The sequence below is a fragment of the Sturnira hondurensis genome, unplaced genomic scaffold (genome assembly GCF_014824575.4).
Source record: "Sturnira hondurensis isolate 20B ecotype Veracruz unplaced genomic scaffold, ASM1482457v3 Scaffold0010128, whole genome shotgun sequence".
NCBI lineage: Eukaryota > Metazoa > Chordata > Mammalia > Chiroptera > Phyllostomidae > Sturnira > Sturnira hondurensis.
This window is the reverse complement of record NW_028082759.1, coordinates 28,875,090-28,891,149: the sequence shown is the minus strand read 5'-3', so window position 1 is coordinate 28,891,149 and position 16,060 is coordinate 28,875,090. Positions and strand designations below refer to the sequence as shown.

At 46.3% G+C, this 16,060-nt stretch overlaps 1 protein-coding gene and 1 pseudogene across 4 annotated transcripts in view; one reads left to right on the top strand and one right to left on the bottom strand.

The window, feature by feature from the left end:
• The window catches only part of CHD7 (chromodomain helicase DNA binding protein 7), a 197,524-nt gene extending 181,690 nt beyond the window's left edge, over window positions 1-15,834 (bottom strand). For 3 of the 4 annotated variants that reach the window (XM_037058607.1, XM_037058610.1, XM_037058609.1), the window contains exon 1: window positions 15,553-15,834. The gene's annotated coding sequence lies outside the window, so the exon portion shown is untranslated. Of the gene's footprint in view, window positions 1-14,857; window positions 15,111-15,552 lie in introns of those variants that run through there. The other variant, XM_037058608.1, reaches the window with a different exon arrangement.
• On the top strand, window positions 7,291-8,940 carry LOC118995500 (60S ribosomal protein L6-like; annotated as a pseudogene).
• Window positions 15,835-16,060: the final 226 nt, after the last annotated feature.

The window sequence follows — 16,060 nt, the reverse complement described above, 5'->3', positions numbered from 1 at the left end:
TTCTCCAGCACAATATTATAATACGAACACTATTGCATGCTAACCTACAAAAGCACTGGATTAACTCACACCGCACCTAGACTACGTAATCAAAACAATGTTACCATGGGAAAACACGCCAATCAGACGCCAGGAACATGGTGAAGGGGTCTGCCCCAGAAGGCAGGACTAACTCTCACTCTCACCTCCTCTTCTCCTACGCATGTTCTGAAACAGCTGGAGACAACCAAGCAAGGGGTGGTACCTGTCACTGAGGAGGGACAGAGAGGACAGCCTTCAGGTGCAGGCCAACCTCACACCATCAAGACACAGCACTCGGAGGCCTCTTCCATGGAACAGGGCTGGAGGCAGGCCTCCCTCTGCAGGCAGCCACGCTCCTGTGGAGGGCTGAGGGGCAAGAGCTCGGGCAAACTCACAGCCATAATGGTGAGGCTCCGACTGCAGGAAGGGAGGGAGGGGGTTCCCCCGCCCACTGGTCACTGCCCTGCTCTCCTCCACTGCAAACAATAACAGCAGTGGCCTAGCAAGCCTGGAACTGGGCTCTAACAGCCAAGTGGGTGTCAGGGAGGGTGCAATGTAGCAGAAGGAACAAGGATGCCAGGACACAAGGACACTGGGCCCATGGAAGAAGGAACCTGCAGAGCAGGAACCACCAGGATGCAGAAACAGGGCAAAGGGCATCATGCAGGCTGGACATGTGGAGCTGAGGTTCAGAGGAAGGTCTGTGCTGCCTTTTTGGGCTTTTGTCCTGCTTTGCGGGAAGGAGGTGATGTTAGGAAGACTTCAGATTTTAGACAACCTTAGAATGTAAAGGACAGAAGTTTGAGGAAGATAATAGAAATAAAAACACAGATTTAGCAATTAATCACATGATAGGAGGAGCTGAAGCTCTGGGCCTAAACTAGCCCCTAACAAAGCCAAGATGAAAACCCTGAATACAGGCTGCATTTAGGGAGCAGAGAAAGAGAAATGGGGCACTGAGAGAGCACGGGAGGGAAGGCCCAGGACCCTAACAGTGCCTCAGTGCCAAGGTCTGGGAGCCAGTCTGAAAGAGGGTAGGGAGGTGAGAAAGAAATGAGGGAAAAAGGGAGAAGGACAACTGAGAAAAGAGTTCCATGTAAGTATTCCCTTTACCTTCCTCCTGACATCCTGGCTCTTGTGTAGGATTACGCTACCAAGTCCTCAAGAATTGCAGTGACCCACTCACCGAAGTAGACCTTTAAGATGACTCATTTTAAAGGTACTGCAGGCCCTTGAAAAGAAGGGCTTGTGTACAAGCCCTTATTTCACTGGCTTGAAGTGGGTTGCCCTAAAATTGTTACTGCTGCATATGAAGTCAATTTTTTGTAGCACATAATAGAACTATATATAAAACAAGTTTTTCATTATTCTGTGGCAGTAATGGAAAAAATTTAACAAATGCATACAGAACTTGCTATATAGTCCATCTCTTTCAACACCAACTCTAAGGCGGACTATGCTTTCACACTCCTGGCCACTCATCCCTTTTTACCTTTTACATTAATTCGCATGCCACAATGCAGCTGCATTCCATTCATTTCTTTGTAACAGAAGAACATTACTTGCAAAATTCCAAACAATTTTCTAAGATTATATGAGTATCCATTTTTCTAAATTGTTTTTGTGTAACCTAACATATTGGCCTAAACCTCTGGCCTTTAAAAATTGTTTTTATTTATTTTTAGAGAGAAGGGAAGGGAGGAAGAGAAACATCAACGTATGGTCGCCTCTCCTGCATGCCCGACTGGGAACCTGGCCTGCAACCCAGCCCTTACTGGGAATCGAATGAGCGACCCTTTGGTTTGCAGGCCCGTGCTCAATCCACTGAGCTATACCAGCCAGAGCAACATGTGGCCTTTTAAACGTTAAAGGACATCAGAAGCACCTAGATAAAAAATTCAGATTCTTAAAAAAAAAAAAATTCAGATTCTAGACAGCCCATAGAGATTTCGAGTCAGTGAAACTGGTATGGGGTTGAGGAATCTGCATTTTTAACAAGTATCCCAGATGACCGTGTTAATTCTAAAGCCTGATAAATATCTACTTTATTTGTCATTCTCATATTACCAGATGAAGTTTTTAAATAATTATATAAGATCCTCAAAATCATCTATCAGACCCATTTTACAGGTTCCTTGAAGAAAAAAGATGAAGAGCTACCTCAGTCCAGCTCAGAATTCTCCTCTTCCTTGTGCACCAATGGACACATGATATCTGCAAAACAACCTTCTACCGTCTAAGTCCTGGCGAGGCAAAAGGGCGAGGGACCAAGAGCCTCGTTGAAAAGCTGCAGGGTCAAGGCCGTCTTTCGCTAGCTTTCTGTCCCCAGAGTAATAGACAAGCATTTTCTATGCAAATGTCTCCAAACAGTAAAAAAAGGGGGAAGCTGGGGTTCCTTTCAGAAAACCAAATATTGGAAGAGTAAAAGCTACACAAGGAAATCTCACGAGGATGTGAATTAATACTGTAATGCTCTGAATCAAAAAGCCTAGCGGAAGTGAAACACATCTGAGCACACAGCAGATTCAGCAGCTAGGCCAAACTGGCTTTTTTAGAGGAACTAAGATAGTTAAGACTCATTTTCAGGTTTTCCAAGTGACGATGATGATAGTCATGATGATAGCGATGATCCACAAAGGAAATGCCAACGGTGTGGGCATGTCCCCAAGTTCTGAAAAGCCTGCCCAGAGAGAATGACAGTCGAGCCTCAACACCAGCCATTCTGTGAGCCAAAGCCTGGGTTTCCGCACAGGTGCTCGCACAGGAACTGCCTTTGTTCGCCACACCAAGACAGCGAAACACGACGACGTGCACCTTCCACCTAGAGCACGGTGGCACTGCCTGCCAGCCAGCACTCAGTAACTGCAGCATCACCCCCTGTGGCCTCACCTGAGCAGGGCAACCACCTGTGTCTCTGTACCATGTCCTTATTCAACGGCACGGAAGACCGAGTTCTCCTTATCCTGCGGAACCCAGCTACTGAATGGGAATGGCTCTCAGCAGTAACACTAGCCACAAAATTCCTTATAAACTTGAAGTTTCTTTCAGACACCAGAGCAGATTTTTATTTTTGTTTTTAATAAGAAGGAAAAAAAGAAAACTTAAAATGCTAATTCTGGTTATAAACTTGGCTCTGAAATTTTACACATTAAGACAAGAATTAAAATTTTAAGCACATCAAAAACAGTAAAACTTAACTTATAACTGAAAGCTCACTGTACTCAAGTTAGTTAATAGCTTGTTCAGTTGTGAAGAAAAAAAACCTACAAAAGCTGGAAATACATTACCATAGAATATTCCTATGAGGCAAAGTAGTATTCAGATTCTGGACTTTATCTTTTTATAAAGAAGATAGATGTCTACAGATTCATACCCTGAGTTTTACACCTATCTAAATGATGCAGTATGGCTGCAGAAGGCAGACTGCTGTCTTGTGCATTAGCGAAACAGACTGCAAGTGCTCCGTGGAGGCTGCATATACACTCAAGTTAAAGCGTCTATGAAGAACAAAAGCGTAGCATCCTGGGTCTTTTCAAGTCCTATGCAGTGAGAAAAAGATGCTAAGTAAATTAATACATCTTATATAAACACGGAAAAGAAAGTTTGAGGAAAACCAATTCTGTAGCAAGCTGAATACTCTGATGTTGGCTACATCTTAGATGGACTGATAAATGGAAATAGGGCTGGGACACTAGTAACTGTTGGAATGAGCAAGTGTCTTAGGTTGACAGTGTTTGTGATCAGTATGACACGACACCTGAGGAAAGGAAGTGTCTGGCTGTAATCCACTGAGACACCTTTGAGCCTCACAATTTCTTTCTAGGAGTGAGCCCTCAAAAGCACAGGTGTGTAAGTTCTTGACAAATGTTCTTCACACCCTCCTAAGCTTGAATCATCTTGGTGAGACCATCCAAAGCAATTTCTGCAGACAGGCTTAAGCTACAGCCTATCCTGATTTGAGTCCCAACTCCACCACTAATAGCTCTGATCTTGGGCAAATTCATGAAGCAATCTCTAAAACTCTGTTTCCTCACCTATAAAATGGCAGTTACTGTTCCTAGCTCAGCATTTTGATTAATCATACTTTGGTATTCAGTGGAAACAGTTATGTAAAAAATAGTTTCAGAAAAATGCAAATTCACATAAATGTTTTGTGAAAAAAAATTTTGATTTTACATTTTTATTTTGATTTTGGTTTTTGATTTTGATACATTTTTTCAAATTTGCAAAGATGGAAGAACAGTACAGGAATTCCCATACATCAATATTTATCAACTGTTTATACTTTGCCCTCATTTTTTCCCCTTGGAGTCATGGGTAAGTGAAAATAAAACAGTATAAAATAAAACGCTGTCTCTAACTCCATCTCTTCCATTTCCATGCCGATCTGGAAAGCAGTGGAATTCCAAGTAGGCCGCCCCACGGTCTGACCCTTCCAGAAGGGGGGGTTTCCTCCCTTTCCAGTTGCAACTCATGTCTAAGACCCCGGCCCCCAAGCTACTCTCACTTTAGATCCTGTCTTTTCTCTGTCTTAAGCAATAAAATTCCGAGGGAAATTATGGAATCAAATGTTCTTTGAGAACACCCTGGACCACTCTGGTCTGCACTAGAAATGGCTAATATCCCAGGACTGACTGGATATAGCCCACCACTCTGGGTCTATGATAGCATCTCCCATTTTTTGAGAAATGCAGATTTGGGGAAAAGGAAGGAATGGCTGTTTCACTAGTAAGAGAGCTGTAACCTGGTTGGTAGATGAGCATCTTCACAGTTAGAAAAGAACTGCTCCCACAGATCTGTCCGGGTCAGTGCCTGGGATATCTGAATCACCTCTGCAGAACTGAGAGGGCTGGGTAAGAACCACCTGGTCGCACACCTGAACAGACACACCCAGACACTCCCTAATGCCTACTCCTGAAATCAGTGAAAACCACGCAGCCAACCACCACTGCAGCCACTCATTCTTCTCTGGTCATAATCTGAGATTAGGGGGACTTCTTAACTTAAAAACAAAATCAAAACACATGGTCTGATAAGTGCAATGAGTAAGAGTGACCTACTAACTCCTAAGCAAATATGCCTGATGCTATACTAAGTACTTCAGATAGAATTCCTCCTTTAATCTTCCACCATCACTCTGGGTATTTGATAATATTATTTCCATTTTTATGACTCACTAGCTAATCTGTCTGATGTCACAACTCAAGTTCTCAGCCACCACGGGGGGGGGGGGGGGGGGGGGGNGGGTGGGGGGGGGGGGGGGGGGGGCTCCACAAGAACAATTGCTCTCATCTCCATGGGAGAAGAAGAAAATTAAAGGTGATGGGCATGGAACTAACTTGGTTGTCTTAGGTGCCAAACATCCCAAGACATAAAGCTCTACAAGTGCAGTGGGCACAGGCAGAGGAAGCAGGGACAGAAATAGCCTGGGCTGACAGGCCACAGCAATCCAGAATGACAGAGGATTACAGGGCGTTGCCTATTAAGACAGCAATGATGCAAGCCTCAAAGCTGGTCTAGACAGCAAGGTGGCATAATGGTTACACACGCAGATTCTGAAGAATGACCAACCTGGGTTCAAATTCGTCCTCCACTCCTTGCTTGAGTTGTAGGAGCTTGCGCAATTTGACTTCTCAGTCCAAGTGCCCTTACTGGTAAAATAGGGTTTATAATTCTACCCATCTCCTAGAGTTGTTCCGGTAAGTAACTGAAACAATCCATGGAAACACTTAGTATAATGCCTAGCTCACTGGAAATGCTCAGTAACTGTTACTTGTTGGGTTACTACTGTTATTTTTAATGTGGTGGTGGTGTCTCTGCATAATTTTAGTTGACTGCCCCAACACACACCTGACAGAGAAAATAAACACTGATTAAGATTTTTAAATTCTCAAGATGAGTCTGCATGATTTTAATGACAAAATCAATACACCTACAATAAGCCAAAGCAAAATTTCAAGCACAAACAAGGTCAGGTGTATAAGAATATAAAATACTGCAATGGAGATTTATTTTTTTAAGTTTACCTTGAGAGCCCTGGCTGGGTAGCTCAGTTGGTTAGAGTGTCCTCACCAACTAAGGCATATTTTTTATCATACGCCTGTGTTCAAACTGACTTTATTAGTCACTTACTGAGATGGCAAGCACTGCCTCGGAAACTAAAGGGATACACTCTACAGGGAGTTCTACGTTTGTCTACTAAGTATCATGTTAAAGACAGTTTTTAGGTGTGTGTTAAAATAATACATATATTTGATAATTATGGTTTTTTAATCCTCATCCAAGGACATGCTATGGATTTTATAGAGAGAGGGGCAGGGGACGAGGGGGGGGAGGGGGGGTGGGGGAGAGAAACATCTACCAGCTGCCTCTTGCACGTGCCCCGACTGGTGAGGGAACCCAGTTATGTGCCCTGACTAGAAATTGAACCTGCTACTTTTGCTGTACAGGAGGAGGCTCAACCAACTGAGCCACCCAGCCAGGGCTTTGTAATTATGTTTTAAATATCAATAGAACAGCTTTTTAAATGTTACATTTTTTTCAGAAGGATAAAGAGAGAACAGATTCCTTAATCAGATAAAGTAGTCCCAACTTGCCATGGAACTAGGAGAAAAATGAACTACTGAGGTACTATCAATACCACACTATGTCCCCTTCATCAGACATAATGCAAATAAAATAGGGTGCAGAAATCTCTGACTTTTCAGCGGAGGATACCAGGGAGAGTAAGTGACTTGTCAAAACTCACACGTGTGTCCAACTCCCCACCTCCCTCCACGAAGGCTCAGCGACAGGGCTCTCTGTCCGCCCGCCCCCATGTTGGTGGAGCTCAGGTGGAAAACCAATCCGCTGCCTCCAGCCGCTACTGAAGGGTGGGGGTGGGAGAGAAAGAGCCCCAAATAAACATCCTCTTTATTCTTCCACTAAAACCCACATCACAGGAACCTGCATACAGCTTTCCACTTAGTATTTACACCTTTGAGAAGGCAATGATTTCTTTAACCGTAACAATACACTGTTGATGGGACCAAACAAGAAAACACATTTTTAAAGATTTTTGAAAAACTTAAAACTAGTAAGTTGAAGAAACCGTATTAGAAGTAAACTGCCGCAGAATATTTGGCACAAGACCATCTGTAGCTAAGTTAGCATACACGGCTTGTCTTCTATTCTACAATAAAGGAATATTACTAGCCCTATATTTAGCCAAATAGCCCTTAAAACCACTTAATGGTGAAAGTAAAACTTGCTTCTTTCTCATCTTGCAAGATGGTGCGTGAAAAAACTGAGAAGCTGGATACGAAGGAGAAGAAACCTGAAGCCAAGGTTAAGAAGGGCAACCTCAAGGCCAAGAGGCCTAAGAAGGGGAAGCCCCACTGCAGCCAAAACCCTGTCCGCATCAGAGGAACTGGCAGATACTCCTGGTCAGCTATGCATTCCCAAAGGCCATGTACAAGAGGAAGTGCTCAGCAGCTAAATCCAGGATTAAAAAGAATAAGGAGAGCCCTGGCCAGGGTGGCTCAGGTGGTTGGAGTGTCATCCCATAAACTGAAAGGCCGCGGGTTCCATCCCCAGCCACGGCACATGCCTGGGCTGCAGGCTTTGGTCTCAGGTCAGGGCGTGCAGGAGAGGCAACCAAACAATGTTTCTCTCTCACATCGAAGTTTCTCTCCCTGTCCCTGTCCCTCCCCCTCCATTCCCCTCTCTCTAAGATCAATAACCATGTCCTCTGGTGAAAATAAAAATAAATAAAATAGTTCTCTTTTAAAAAAGAAGAAAAAGAAAGTTCCTGCTACTGTCATAAAACCAGCTGGCAGCAACAAGAATGGTGATACCCAAGTGATTAAACTTCCCCAAAATGACTAGATACTATCCTACCGAAGATGTGCCTCGCAAGCTGTGAGCCATGGCAGGAAACCCTTCCATTGGCATGTGAGAAAACTGCGGGCCAGCAGCCCTCTGCAGACCATGCGGACCATCCTCACTGGGCACCACAGAGGCAATGGGGTGGCTTTCCTGAAGCAGCTGAGCAGGACCCTGCTTCTTGTGAGTGGATTTCTGTCCCTTACTTGAGTTCCTCTGCACAGAACACACCAGAAATTTGTCATCACCGCCTCCACCCAAATTGATGTCAGTGGTGCAAAAATCCCCAAACATCTCATGGATGCTTACTTCAAGAAGCAGTAGCCACACAAGCCCAGGCACCAGGAAGATGAGACCTTTGACTCACAGAAAGAGAAAGACTAGATTACAGACCAGCACACGGTTGATCAGAAAGCCACAGAATCACAAACGCTGCCAAAAACCAAAGCTGTCCCTCAGCCACAGGGCTACCTCTGCTCTGTGTTTGCTCTCACAAATGGCCATTATCCTCACAAAATGAAGTTCTAAATTTCTTATGAAGAATCTAATTAAATACCTGATCTGTTAAGAAAGGAAGGGAGGGAGGGAGGGAAGGAGGAGGGAGGGAGGGAATCTTGCCAGTGAAGCATGCCCCTACAACCAGTGTAAGTCCGTAAATTAACCCGAAAAGACATACAATCTTGCCTTCCCTGAAGGAGACAGGAAGGACCTTGGTGGACTTGACTAATTCATACTGACCACCAGAAAAGCCAATGAGGAACAATGTCAATAAAAATACCTTTGAAACAGACCCCTAACCACAGGCAATGAGACCTGGGAAGAGTATCTTTATATATACCCAAATCAAACTCTGACCCGTAACAGAAACAAATGGATACTAATGTTACCTACACAAACTGGCAAAGACTGAAATACAAACACTTCTCGCAACAAATTGTTTCAAGATAAATGCTCAGGGTTTCCGTAATTTATTTCATAGAATATTAAAGTCAGCAACTTAAAAGCTCTTCTGTTCTGGATTTATCAGTTAGCATCTCTCATTTACTACCAACCATGTTATATAATCCCCCTTTTACAACAAATGAATAAAGTGACTTCTTAGCTAATTCACATGTAGAAGCAGTTTACATATACACTAAAGATCAGGTAAGTATTCTGACCAAGGATGCTATTTTTTCCACAATTATTTAAGTAATGTATTCATTTCTATCACACCCATGCATGACTGCAACAAGCTCCTAAAATACAACGCCCTCCCTCCGCTGAGAGCACAGTTGGACCCACTAGCTATCTGTTGAGAGCCCAAGGACCTTGTCCCAATATGTAACTAGCAACAGAAAGCTGCCTGGAGAATAAGGAGATACAGAAGAACAAAATGTAGTGAAGTCTGCCTACCACAGGATTCTAGTCTCAATCTATGATCATTAAACTCATAAAAAGTGCTACACATTAGGCAAGGAACAAAGGAAGTGTCACATGTTAGACAAGTAACAATGGTTCCTTCCCTTCTCTTTTCACAGACCCCCAACAGCAATCCTTAGTGGGCTCACCATGTTCCAACATCTTGGGGGAAGCTAGCAAATCATTTTGGAACGTTTTGGAGTGCTACTAGACTACATCAGTCATTTGCTACAAGAATTCATGAACAACTTCTTCAGATCTAGTCCTCAGGAGCTCCCTGTCTCGGGGACACAACAGCATCACCAACCAGAGGAACACACTAGAAACCTACATTCCCTGACACCTTCCTCTTCCTGAGAACAAATCTACCGTCAAGTCCTATTCATTGAACTCCTAAATATTTCTCAAATCTGTCCACTTTTCTCCATGCCCACGGTCATCAATCTAGTCCAAGCCATTATTTCTCCATGCCATGGACCACAAGAACAGCAGGCAGGATGCTGTTTCCCATCTATTCTCCCTCCCCTGCCCCACCCATCAATTTAGTCTTCAAGTTTGCTCATGTCCAGCACTGCACCACAGGCATCGGTCACTTTTTTAAAAATCCCAAATTCCATATCCTGTAAGCCCTTCCCAAGCTGGCCTTTAGCTGCCTCTTGAGTCTCATCTAGCGGCTCTCTGTTGACCTCAAACACTGCGTCCCTCCAGGTTGTCTAGTCCGGCCCCTTCTTCTACCATCACTTGGATAGCACTTCCAAAGCCATTCCTAAAGAGCAGCACCCCACTCAGTATCAGCCACCTAGGATACGGCAGTAGCTTCCTTTCTGGTACATGTGGGCCTTCCACATCTCATGGCACCACTGTGCTCCTAACTTGTACATACCCACCACCTTTTGGGTAGGGGGTACCCAATAAATACTTGAACCAATCAACTAGAAAGCAGATGAAACAGGAAAACTGATCACAGCCCAGAGTCAGTGGCCACCAGAGCCAAGCTGGACACCCACAGCAGCAGTGAGACTAAAATGGCCAGGAAAGGAAGCGTCTCCGATTCCACATTGGCCTGAAGAAACAAGCCCAAGGACCCATCAGCCTTTTACTCCCCAGGTCTGCTCCTTCATTACTACTCTACATTATTTTTACTTTTTAAAAGACAGTCTTTAACTTTCAAAGTAAAAACAAAACATAACCCTCAAGAAATACTTCACTGAGAAAACTATCATGTTTGCAGTCAACTAACATTAGTCTAAAAGTACAGGAATCAAAAACAAACAAACAAAAAAGGTACAGGAATCTAGTTATGGTAATGAATACATGCTTATAAAATGAAAACAGTAATCAAACCCTGGAATAATTATCCCTACATTTTTCTAGATGGATAATCATAGTTTCCCCACCAGCACCCCCAACCAAGGAGAGAAAAAAAACAAAACTCTCCAAACCATGACACAGAAGAAGCAAATAAATTTTGTTGGGCTTAAGAACACCTTTAAGAGCTATGTTAGCAGATGCTGCAGGATTCTTAACCCAAAAGGTACTCTGAGTCAGAATGTAACAAGGAGACAGTGAGACTCTTCCAGAGCCAGCGCGGCCGCCCTGCAAACACAACCCAGCGCCTGCCCGGCAGCGGCACTGAGCTAGGCACCAGGAAGACAGCTGCGACCAAGCCAGCTCTGCGACAACGGGGTGACCAGCCAGAGGCAACTCATTTAATTAATCTCTCTGGGCTTTAGTTTCTCACTCTGTAAAATGAGAAAGTTTGACTAGCTCTCTAAGGCCTTCACGCTCTAAATACCCAAAGATTCATTAATGATTGTAAGATAAAATTTCTATTTGACAATATCATTATGATTTCCTATTCCTATTTGTAATTTCCTATTGGTGTTGGTAAGCCCTATTTCCTATTGGTAATTTTTATCATGCAGGTAATTTCATTTAAGATTTTTAATATACTGATACAAGTAAAATAAAAGAGCAGTAGTAGTGTTTTTAATTACCTTCCCAGCGCTTAATAACCACATAATCAGCTATGGACTTCTGCCATAATTGCAACCCGACCTGACTAACACCCAAATTAAAATAAAGCACTGCATCGTCATATTTTTGTAGAAAAAATTAAGTGATAATTTACTTCCAATTTATTTTATACTTTAACATTATCCATCATCTTTGAATATCAGCTTTTTGAGAAGTAAGACAATTAATAAAGTTTTCAAATGAAAAAAAGAAATTTTTATCTCCTAAAGTAATAAGGATACAATGGCTTTAGGAACCTGGGAAGATACAATACTAAATTCTGAATTTCTAATGGCATATAAAGAACAACAGCTTGTAAAAAAAAGAAAAGATACACGAATGTGTCCATGTGACTAAAAAAGACAACTGAGTCACACAGTGCCAATATGTGCCTGACATCACCTCAACATTCCCCCAAATGCTCTTTTTCCGTCTTTTTTGGTGACTTTAGCTATGTCACTCATATCTACTTTAGCACTTGTCTGTTTACATGTAGAAAGCATTTGAATACTAAAGTAAAACAATTTAGTACAAAGCTGAAGTTTTAAAGGCCATTTTTTGTAGTCACACACTTTGCTCAGCCCTGACTAAGCATTTTTATTCTTGCAATGGCTTGTTTACAGTAGATGTTTATAAGATGACCATAGTGTCTGCTATCAAACCCTAAAGGCCATATATGTATATGAATAATAAAGGACAAAAAATAACTACTACCTTCAAAGTTGCTCTTAAAAGTGAAATGTATTTGGTTAGCTATAGAACTCTCTCCCCTACCAGATGGTAAACTCTCTGAGGGAAGGCACTGCCCCTTCGTTAGCCGTTTACACGCTGAAAGCGTGCCACAGAGTGCTGAATCCAGAGTAACTAAAGGGACATAACTGCATGGCAGGCAGCCTTTCCTGAGCATAGGGAGTAAAATACTGTAAGCCTAGTTTTGCAATAATGACTTTGAACTTGGCATGTAGAGTGTTATGGGTTACACAGCACGTACAGAAGGGCACTCAGACTGTATTCTCTCAGAGAAAAATATTTTTCTTTTGACCACATTGCTTAAAAATTATACTACAGTACACTGACTGCGTCTGTCTGGAGAAAAGTTGTAACATATCTTTGACATAGTATTTTAAAGTACTCCTGATGTATTCATCTTAATTCAATAAAAGTAACACTCATGAAAAAGTTTTGGAATTGGCCATGTAAGTTGAACTGATTAAAAACTAGATCGAGTACAATAAATTTATGAACTAAGTCTCTCTCTAGAGGCATTTTAAACTTGACTTCTTATTTTCACCTTGAAAAAGGTGTTTTTCCCTCATAAGGAGAAAATAATACTGGAGTCTTTAACTATCACTATTACCTATAGATGATCTACATCATTTCTCTACCCTGACTTTCATGTTAAGATACAGAAAAGGCAGTTAATTTAAATATGTCCATTGATAAAACCAATACAACTAGAGTGTGGAATTGAAATGCCAGTCTTTTACTATTAGGAGTGGTAGTAGTATTCATTTCTTATCTAAAAACTCATTTCAATCTTGAAACCTGGAATAGAATTAATCAAGCTTCAATTTACTGGCTTGCACACAAGGAGGAAAAACAGAAAATATCAAAAGAATACAAATGATAAAGTCTATAGTGCTAGAAAACAATTCCTTAGCAGCACGGTGAGGACATTCACCTGTTTAAGCCTCCCAAAGATCCATTACGTTCCTTTATCAGGTTACCAAAAAGGAAGGAATGCCACATTTCAACTCTTCGGCAAAATAGGAAAATTTAGTTCCTACAACTTGCTGCATGCCCCTTTTCATTTCCAAATGGTTCACTTAGTAACTTTTTTCTACAGTACAGATTTTTCTCAGGGAAAATAAACTTTTCCCGAGCAAATCTGGAAGACATAAAATGTCTCCTACTTATTATCACCTAGAAAGGCAAACCACGTGCCCCAAGCATCTAGCTTTCAGCCTCTTTATTATCATTGTCAATGAATGGGCCCCAGTCAAATGAAAGCTGCCATTTTAGGGTAAAGACTGTAGAGCTTCTGTTGTGCAACAGCAAGACAAAAACACTCTGCGACAGATGTACTCTGGGGGGCTGGGAGGCGGGTTCAACTTCATAAAATCACTGCCCAAGTTATTTCTAAAATAAGGAGGACCCAGTACTTACGCATTACTGCAATCTAAATGGAATTATAACTGGGGATAAATCAGGTTCCCATGCTAAGGTCACTAAGATTTTTTTTGTCATCGTTAGAACAGATCTGTGAGGAAACCCAGACAAGTTTTTATTTTTCTGTTTGATTAATACATACGGTGAGTACTCCCCCACCCATTATTGGGAGAGGGTTGAGGGAAAATGCATTCAACCTCTTTGAAAGACATTATCCAGTGCAAAGACGGCTTAAACTAAAATGTTTTTAAAAAAGAAAAATTAGGCCCGTCACACAAACCTTTAAAAATAAATTAAAATATTTCATACATACCAGAAATCAAGCACAAAAGAATAACATATTTCAAGATAAGTTATTTAAACCGATTGTTAGATAATATACAATGGGAAACTAAAAAGTATACTTAACAAGTGGAGAGCTGGATAGTGTATCTAATTCTAGCAATTCAAAAGGAAACTCTCCATGTGGGTTGCTACTTTTCTTTTGTCCATTGTCTGTTCCGAAGAGGGGGGGAAAAACTAGTTTAAAATCCAGGCGTGAACAATCTCTAAAAGTGACCTCCGGGGAAACAGTCCGACCCGCAGCTGGAGCACTCCCTGCGCCGCCCGCTCAACGGGGGCGCTCACAAAGCGGGCGGCCGGCCGGGAGTTTGGGGTGCGCTCCCACAGCGCTGGACTCCTCGAGGAAGAGCCATTCGGAGAAAGGCGGCTCGGTAATGATGGCTGCTCGGGGCCGCCGGCTCCTTCCCCGGAGCCTCCCGAGCCCCCCCTTCCCGCCCGGGGTCCGCCGCCCTTCCCCCCGACCCCCGGACCGCGCTGGCCCCGGGCGGACGCGGAGCCCCGCACCGCAGCCCACGGGGTGCCCGAGCCCCCGCGCCCCCGGAGAGCTCAGTCCCCGGTGCGAACCAAACAAACAACGCGTCCCCCGTCGCCCTCCTTCCTCTCCCCGCTGACCGCTTGGCCTCCAGCCACCTCCGCCGTTCACGCTCCGAACCGCGGGTCTCTACGGGGGCAGAGCGCGCCCGGACCACCTCGGGGGCCACCTGGTGACCCCTCCCTGGGCGGGCTCGAGGGTGGGAGAGCCGAGTTGCCTTTCAGGGGTTAGAGTCGCTATTATGCAGCCGCCGCCGCCGTTGGCCCGGCCAGCTCGGCAAGGTGGGGTCCCCTCCTCGCCGCGCCTCCCCGCGCTCGCCCCAGCCCCGCTCCCTTTCTTCTCCTCCTCGCGTACTTGGGAGTCGCCGGGGAGCCCCGGGAGCCCCGGGCCACGGGTCCGCAACTGCGCGCCCGCGGCCGGCAAGGGCTGGGTTCGGGACGACCCCAGCGCCGCGTGTTCACGCCGCCCCCGCCCCACGCGGCGCCCCGCGCACTTTCCCCGCCGCCGACCCACCTCGCCCGGTGGCCGTCCCCGCGCGGGCCGGCGCCGCCGCGCCAGGAGGGACGCACTTTGTTCGCGCCGGTGCGGCCGCCGCTCCCCGCGAGCGCGGCGTGGTCGGTCCGGAGCGGGGGGCGGGGGCGGGAGGCGGGGGTCGCCGCCGTCCCCGAGCCGCCGCCGCTCAGCCGCCCCGCGCCCGCGCGCCCATCGCCCACTCGCACTTGAGTTGGAGCCCAACTTTTTCTCCTTCCTTTTTCTTTCGAATGGAGCCGGCAACTCGTGCTCGGCGCCGGCGGGAGGAAACGCGCTCGCGCTCCCCCGCGCGCAGACACGCTCCCTCCTGTCCCCCGTAACCCTCCCCCCCCCCCCCACGCCGGCAGCACAACAAAAAGCCATTTACATGCGAGGAAGTGACCCTCGGCCGGACCGCGCGCCCCCGCCTCCGCCGGCCCCGCGGACGCAGGCAAAAGTTGGGGCGCCGGGCGGCGCTCGGGGCGCGGGTTCGGGCCCCGCGGACCGCGACGCCGGCGACACGGCACCGGCGACGCTGCGCTCCTGCGCCGGCCCCGGCCCCCGCCCGCCCTCGCCCCTCGCCCCGCACACGCCCAACTCCTCGTACCCAACTCCTCGCGCGGCCCCAGCCCCGGCCCGGAGCGATTTCCTGCCGCCGCCGCCCCTCCCGCAGGCGCCCGGCGAACTCTGGAGCTCACCGTGTCGGTCGGTCGGGCTCCTCCGATGCCCTGTGCCGAAGGGGGAACAAAACGCAGAGCGGGCTCCGGAGTTGGCTGGGCGGCCGCGGCCGGGGGGTCTGAATCCACGGGCGCGGAGTTGGCCGGGAGCGAACAGGGCTCTGGCGAGTTTCAGGGTCTCCGGGTCCCCAGGCTGCCTCCTCAGTGGCGCTCCTTTGTGTAATTTCACTCGATTCAAGTTTAATCCGATAGTTCCCGGGCACGAGCGCGTCCGCACTACCACGGCTCAACCCCCGCGCCGCCGCCGCCACTGCCGCTGCCGCCGCCACCGCCGCCGCCGCCGCCACCGCGGCCCCAGCACGCCAGCGCCTGCGCGCACCCGGCACGCCGCGCGCGCCCGCCGCCGGCTCCCTCCGTGCCCGCGCCCGCGCCCGCGCGCCGCCACCTGACGTCAGGCGCGCCTGGCATAATTTATGCAAGAATTCGGCCGGGGTGGCGGAGGCCGAGGGAGAGGCCGAGAGAAAGGGGG